General features: G+C 43.7%; 1 pseudogene; it reads left to right on the top strand.

Annotated features, from left to right (window-relative positions):
- The first annotated feature begins 5097 nt into the window (after positions 1 to 5097).
- Positions 5098 to 6261, top strand: LOC115328040 (annotated as a pseudogene).
- The last annotated feature ends 1990 nt before the right edge of the window (positions 6262 to 8251 follow it).

Below are 8251 nucleotides of genomic sequence, written 5' to 3'. Positions count from 1 at the left end.
AGTTGAGTACACTGTACATCAACGAGAACTTGGCCAGGCAGCGATGGTGGTATTGGAATACAAAGGATTGCGCGAGGGAAATGAGTTACAAATACGTCTGGATGAAGAACGGACACATTTTTGTGAAAAAGAGGAACGGAGCCCATGCAATTCGAATTGATGACGATTGTGACCTGAATAAAATTCAACTATTGTATTTCGATACATTTGAATAATAGAATAATTATACCAAAAAAAGTTCTAACCGAAGAAGAAAAAAGGAAAGAAGACCAGATCCTAGCTATATCGTTCAAATAAACGTTAGAAGCCTCAAGAAGCACAGGGATGAACTGAATGTTTCATAGCAGATGCACTGGTAGATATGGATGTGCTTATCCTTGCCGAAATAAATGTCAAGATAAACGAACCCCTGCATTTCCTCATACACGGGTACCACGAAATGTCTGTACGGCGCGAAGGCAGGAAAGGAGGGGGGATTCTGATATACGTTAAAAATGGCTGGCTTTTCGACCGAATTGAGGTAGCTTTGTAGCATTCCGAAGCTCTCGTGATGAATACACATAAAGCCGCTATATCGTTCACTTAATGTGCCCCTCTATAGACCACACAGTGGAAATCTACATTTATTCCATGAAGAATTTGAAGAACGATTATATAGCAGGCGGCTTAAACATTGACGTTTCGAGTCAAAATAAATACGGAATCTCGGATTACATGAGTATGTTGTCCTGTTACGGGCTAGAAAATGTGATCCATGGTTACACTAGGGAAGAGCACCTTGCATATAAAATTACAAAGAGTAGCATTGATCATATAATAGCCCGAACAAGCAATTTATTTTTTATATATGTGGCATAATTAAACAAAAAGTAGCAGATCATTACTTCGTTGCTCTGCCGGATACTGGATGAAAACTCTACACACCAGATGGGAAGAAAGCGAATACAAACGAATCATTGACAAGAAAACAAAAAAGTGGACTACAGCATAAAAAAAGTACAACTGGTACTCTCTCTCTTGTAGCTTGAACATATAGCTCTGTATGAAGCGGTTCTCGAGAAACTTGGAAGCAGATATGAAAGTTCAAAGAAGACGATCAAATTAAAAAAAAGAAATCATACCAATAAGTGGATTCATAATGAAATAGTTGAGTTAAGGAGAAAAATAAATTATGGAACAGATTCAGGCAAAACCTGCAAGATAAATCACTGAAGGAAGAGTATAGGCGAATAGGGAACAGGGTAGCTGCAAAAATAAGGCTGTCCAAAAAGATGTTCTGTACAGCACACCTCAAACAGTGTGGGGAGAACATCCGGGAAACGTGCAATACTGTAAATCAAATCATAGGCAAGCCCCCAAAAAATAACGCGGACGAATCTAAAAAAAAAAAAAAAAAACTTTCCAACGACCAATTTTGATACACTCTAAGTGATAACTTCAATCGCCCTTTTGTTAAGCAGGTGCAAAACCTACGTAAGCACGCAAACAAATCTACCGCAAAAACTAACCTACGGAAAAGTGCACAAAACTCTCCGCACATGCCGCAAATAACAGAAGTATATCTACACCACATAATCAGCAATATAGGAACCGTGCGGATCTAATTCAAGCCCCGACCAGAGCGCCCCTAGCGGCAAACGGGTCCGTTGCATCGGGGAGCTTCTGCCAGTCGCTGCGTTGGTTGTGCGTTGCAGTGGGTTAGTAGCGCTGAAATTTCTAAGATGGCTATTCTGCACCAAGAAAGCCGCAACAATTGCTGCTTGGTCGGCTGCAACAGTACGAGCAAGATCGCGCACAGCACGAAGTACAGGGTGTCACAAAAGAAAATTTACACAGTCTTCTTTACCGCAAAAATAAACTAGGGATCGCCGAGCGCTCCTTCTCCGCCCAAAGGTAGAGCTAGAGGTCACAACCAGATGCCAAAGTTTCAGCCCAATCCAATAACTTAATCAAAAGTTATAAGCGATTTTCTGAAAATTTCAATGGGAAAATGGAGCCCATTTTTGCCCGTTTTCGGTTTCTGGTGCCATAGAGCCCCATGTGTTTGAAAACTCCTTCGGCCGCCATTTTCCCATTGAAATTTTCAGAAATCACTTATAAGTTATAACTTTTGATTAAGTTATCGGATCGGGCTGAAACTTTGGCATCTGGTTGTGACCTCTAGCTCTACCTTTGGACGGAGAATGAGCGTTCGGCGATGCCTAGTTTATTTTTGCGGTAAAAAAGACCGTGTAAATTTTCTTTTGTGACACCCTGTATACTACATCGTCCCTTCGAAGCCGTACGAGGCGGAGTACTGGGCGACCTGGGTGCGACTTGTGCGTCCATACAGGTTAGTGGCGTTTCTTACCTTCCAGTTCGCGCTCTGTTTAAGCTGCCAACGAATAATACAATTAACTTTTTTTTTATCCTAGCGGCAATGAAACAGCATCGACACCGACGGCAAACTCTAAAGTATGCAGCAAATTTCACTGGAATCGAGAAGCGGATTGCGGTCGCCCACCCAAGCGTATACCCTTGGATGTTTCCATCAGCCTACAGGAAGATAGTAGTGGGAATCACGGAACGGCGCGAAAAAAATCGCCCAGTTATTGCCAAGCTGATTCATAAATAAACGTACATAATTAGCGCAGTCCACTCAACGCCAACTAAACTTTTTGTGAGTGCGCTTAATTTTGTTTGCGGAGTACGGCGCTCCGTGACATCCACTTGTCCGTCGAAACGGACTCTTCACGTCGTACACGCGGCCAGATTCATGAAGGAGTTTTCCCTTCGTCATATTGGCACCACGGAAGAAGCTTTCTGGATTTGTAACCGCCTTAAAACCCGTCGTAATCACCCCGGGAACACTGTCCGCTGTGCTGCTCATCGCCATTGCTTCCCCCCTATGATTCTGCACCGGCACTGAAGGAACTTTCCGGATTCGTAATCGCCCACTGTCCTCTCTGCTGTTCGTTGCTATTACTTCCCGATGATTCTGCTCCGGCGGCACCGGCTACCGAAGGGACTTTCCGAATTCGTAACTGCCTTAAATTCCGTCGTAATCACGACGGGGACACTGTACACCGTGCTGTTCGTCGCCATTGCTCCCCGATGCTTTTGCGGCGGCTACCGCTAGGTCGCGGCGAACAATAGGCGACCGCATCGACACGGCCTATAGACCTCGCTTCCTATAGACCTTTTTTGCAAGTACGCCGCCATCTTGAATTGACGTCACTTCCAGTATGGGCGAAAACATTGTTTTGCCTTTGCCACGCCAATAGAAGGCACTTAAGATATAAGCGTAACCGTCACACTTTCTCGTTTTGCCTCCCCTTTATTTTTTTACTATTTGCAGGTTGAAACGTTGGATTATTTTTTCGTCGCCAATACCGGATACGCCTATTAGGTGACTGGGGACGAGAGTACACAGAAAAATAAGGCCCAGAGATCTGCACGTTCGTTTTGACAGCCTAAAAAACGTTCTCTTGGCAATATTAAACGGGATTTTGGAAACAGGAGGTATATGTAATAAGACGAAAGTGTCGATAGTGCGGGCAATTTAAAAAAAAAGGAACAAAAAAGATGTTTCCAACTACAGGCTCATTGCGTTGTTTTCAGCCATTCATCAGATAATGGACAGATTTATCTTAAAAATTACAACCTCATACTTCGACAAATTCTCCATAATAAATAATTGTCAATATGGGTTCCGGAAAAAGAAAAATACGTCACTATACTCGAAGACGAAGCAGATTCTATTAATGAGAAAATAGACAACAATCAAATTGTACTTGCGTTGTTTTTAGACTTAACCAAAGCCTTTGATACAGTAGATTTTGATATTTTATTAGATAAACTGTGAAGTCTGCTCAGAGGACCGCTCCTTAGATTTTTTTAAAAAAATTACTTCACCAGCCGAACACAAAAAGTAAGAATTGGCAATAATATAAGTGATATCATCAACATCACCTGCAGTGTACCCCAAGGATCGGCATTAGGCCTCATGCTATTTAATATAAATTTCCTCGCTTCTTTGCTCTTAATATCATATATATAGATATATATAACCTTCTCCCCCAATATTACTACGGCTGCACTTGTCAATCTTCATTCATTCCCATTATATATACGGTGCAGCCTGTCCCTATGGGGAGTAGTGGTTCCCTAGATATCTTGGAAGACGGGCCCTTTCCGAAATTTGCAAGCTGAGATGACGTGCCACGTCACTGCCGCAATTCAGATCTAGCGCGGGCCTTAAATCAGCAACGGTTGACATCTACCCAGTTAAGCGAATTCGAAACTAACAGTACACAGAGAGCTGGTCAGAAATTGAGTCCGCCGAAACCAGTGGCCGGGATGGCCTAATCAGCTAATGGCGAATGTAGAAAGAAGAGTTGCCCTGTTTGGCGACTTGCGGTAAGGATATTTTTGGAAACACTCCTGGGCAAGCACAAGATTGCCAAATGAAGTTCCCGTATTTCTTTTTAACCCTCCATCACATTCATAACTGTCTCTATGAAATGAATTTGAAACTTCCAAAGAAATTGGGGCATAAACCTCTTGGAAATTTATAAGGCTAGGAATGCTGGGAAATCCGCGCTGGAGGACACTAAAGAACACTTCAACAAACTCCATTTCTTGACATATTGTTCTGTCCAGTCTTCTTGTTCCACGTACGTCCTTTTTTGTCTCATATAAATATGTAACCAGACATACTATTGTTGGTTGACAGGTAAAACCTCCAAAGTTTTTTTTTTTTCTGAGAATGTATGTTCACATGGAAGCCAATAAATTCAGAATTCGGATGCGAATCTGAATGTGCACCCTAGAAATAATACGGACCTTTGGATTTTACGGCTCAGTGTAATAGCGTTGCATTCGTTCCCATCTTTGCAGGCTTCCACCATGACAGAAGATGATAGAGCAAGCTTCTCACCATGCACCCTGTTTCTTTGCTGTAACATGGGGGGAGATGTCTCAACCCTTGTCTGCCACAAGGCAGTAGTGGACGAAGGGTGTGGGCCAGGCACGGTGTCAGTTTGCGATAGGGGAGCTGGGCCAGTGTATAAAGAGCCCTTCTTTACTGGGTACAAGTCTGTGTGTGACGACGAGGCAATGTTAGCAAGGTTAAGTTCCGCATCATTTTCTTTATTTGCTCTGTTGTTGAGCTTGTTTGCAGATCCCTCGAGGAGGCAAAATGAACTGTCAAGCGAGAATCGGCTCTTACTATTTTTGATTAAGTTAAAACATAATGTACCTTTTTCTTTCCTAGGCATTTTGTTCAGCGTCCATCGTACGACGGCAGCAGGAATGTTAAGCGTTACACTTGAAATCCTCTGCGCCAGAACAAGAGACTGGATTTGGTGGCCGAGAAGAGGTACTGTCCAGGCCCCCATGCCACCAAGCTTCAAAGTTCATTGTTCTCTTTGCAGGGTAATAATAGACTGCACGGAGATGAGGGTGGAGATGCCTCCGTCAGTCGAGAAGCAAAACCTTTGGTATTCAGAGTACAAAGGGTGCTATACTGTTAAGTACGTAATTGGAGTCGCACCTAGTGGGTCTTGTGACGTTTCTTTCAGATGGATTTGGTGGGCGCACAACTGATACTGCTATCACGATTGAGTCTGTTTTTTGCACAAACTGCAGCCCGATGATGTCGTCCTGGCCGACAGAGAGTTTCCAGGTATAGTAACTGGTGTTGGTGCTAAGAAAGTAACACTGGTAATGCCACCATTTGCATCAGGAGTGCAGTTTACAGAGGTTGACGTAGACTCAACATACGAGACAGCTTCTGTCAGGATTCATGTCGAGAGGGTAATTCAAAGAGTGAAAATTTATACAATAACCCAGCGTGTTTCGCATCATTTAATCCCGCACCTGGACAACATTATGCATGTCTTGTGTGTATTCACCAATCTGAGGCCAGGTATATTTAGGCCTCGGTAAGGTGGAGATCGTAGCTTTTGGAGGTAGTCTTGCAGTGTGTAGTACCCATTTGCAGGCTAGCCTCGAGGTTGCGGCTGGAGGAGTGCTACTAGATGCTTTGAGCTGCTTGTCGGTTTAGGGAAGGAATCTAAGGGCAATTCCGCTTTATTTTTGTGCAACTTGCGGGTTTCAGTGCACTCGGGGTGGCACAACCAAGAACTAGCACGTGTCCCACGCAGCATGCAGGCCCTGCGGGACGAATGCTATGTCGCACATGCTTGTCATTCGTATTACCGCAAAGCATCGAATAGAAACTCGGAGGCAGTACATCTACACAACTGCGCACAGTATTGAGAACAAAAATATACTTCGGGATTCAGCGACGTCGAGTGCACTGAGAACAGTCAAACTCAAATTAAATAGAACAGAGTTGCCCTTTAATATACCCAGTCAGTTTATTTCATTTCAGTATGACTGTGAAATTACATTCATCTCCTCGGAATGATAAGCAACTGTTCAAAACATGCCTGGCACCCCCACCCCTTTGACACCGCTTTAGTCACACCTGAAATGCCTTGCTGCAATGCATATAACCATACTAGTTCTTTTTTATGTTTTACTGCTTCCGTTGACTCTGGAATTTCATTTTGATCTTGTGCAACTGTTCATGCACTTAAAAAAAAAAGATTCTTGTTTTTCTTTATAGTCAGGATTTATTGAGGTTGCTGTTGAATCAAACAAATTACTGTCGCATGGTATCTTTCAATTGTTATGTGCCTGGTTTCAAGCAGAAAGACATCTTTCCTAGCACATTTTGAACGGTGCGCAACGAGTTCTCCGATGTAGAACTTGGAATAAAATGACCGCAGCTTCGGAATTGCTTCGGAGAGGAATTCCTCATCACGCTTGATGTTGAGTGTCTTATCATCTACAAAGCAGTACAATACAAATATAGATCACACTCTTCAAGTTGCAAAACATACAAGCAGATTTGTATCTGTGTATAGTATGTGTGCGACTTTCTCGAAGAAATCTCCTTGCTGCGCTCGTCCTCTACTAGATGTGACAGAAGCGGCTTTTCTGTTAACTTCTTCCATCGGCTGGAGGGGCACTTGATCTCAAGCGGGGTGGTTTTGCCGTCCTCGCTCCTGAGTATAGAGAAATAATGATTAGCTGGCTGGGTTTGATATGCATTTCAACACTGCTTGAACAAAATATAACCGCCAAGGGTATGTCCATCTCGCATGCGTATGTGAAAGACGTGCATTAACGATTCGAGAACATGTATGATCCTGAACTGAAGCCTTGTGGTTAAGAATATAATGCACGCCACAAGGAGGCCTGTACCGGCAAAGGTAGTGCATATACCTGCATGCATGTACTAATAATTTATTCAAACAAAGCAAAAGGGCCGGACTGTTTCAACACAGCGAGAAAAACTAGTAGAAAACGTCAACAGAAAGCATTTGGGAGCTCTGAAATGGTAGCCATTATTTTACTAAAGGTGCACTAAAGAGGTTTTCGAGATCGCATTTTGATGGTGATAACTCATTCTTTGTGCTCCAAGCATCCTAGAAATTAAATAATCGCAATCAAACACCCTTCTTTTTGCGAAATTTTGCAATAAAAAAAAAGCAAAGTGTATATAAGAAAGGCCGGCCGGCAGGGGGCGCGCGACAGCTAATCATAAGCTGTGGGCTACCGAGTGACCTTGCCCCCTTCCGTTAATTTGAGCTCTAAGTTTGGTTTTTAATAATGCTTGGAGGGCACAGGTTGAGTTAGCGCCATAAATAGACGTCCCTAGAAACTTCAAACTTCTTCAGGCTCATGACCAACTAACTCTGCTGAAATGTTGGCTGTCATTTCGAGGCTTTAGTGGAGGTTCGAGCTATAGTACCGAAAGATTGCATCAGGAGAGCATCCCAACCAGGGGTCTTCTGGCGCCACCACAAGCCCGAACTGGTGAACTTTGAGGCCGCGGTCCCCTTCAAACTTGCTTCGGGCTTTCGGCTCGTTGCGCTGCCCATGAGCCGTTGCTGGCGACCAGAATGGAGCTTCAGACACCATGGTCCTGGCGACGTCTCGAAGGTCTCCTTCACAGCGTATCACTTTGTGGCCCTAAAAAAGGAAAGAGACTTGGAACATTTACAGTGAAACCCACGGTTGACTCCAGAGCTTAAAGGGGCACTGCAATCATATTTAAGCGTCTACCTTTTTTGCGGTTTCCACATTTCTTGGGTTCGGGCAAGTCAGCAAGCACGCTGACTTGCCCGAATATTAACGAGACGACGCAGAAACTTCCTCCCACCTATGGGGGCAACCTGCGGTGCCGAAAGCGCGTGAT

This window comes from Ixodes scapularis, unplaced genomic scaffold, assembly GCF_016920785.2.
Source record: "Ixodes scapularis isolate PalLabHiFi unplaced genomic scaffold, ASM1692078v2 PGA_scaffold9__187_contigs__length_104089568, whole genome shotgun sequence".
Lineage (NCBI taxonomy): Eukaryota > Metazoa > Arthropoda > Arachnida > Ixodida > Ixodidae > Ixodes > Ixodes scapularis.
Note: the sequence above shows the minus strand (reverse complement) of the source record. Positions and strands in the feature narration are given on the sequence as shown.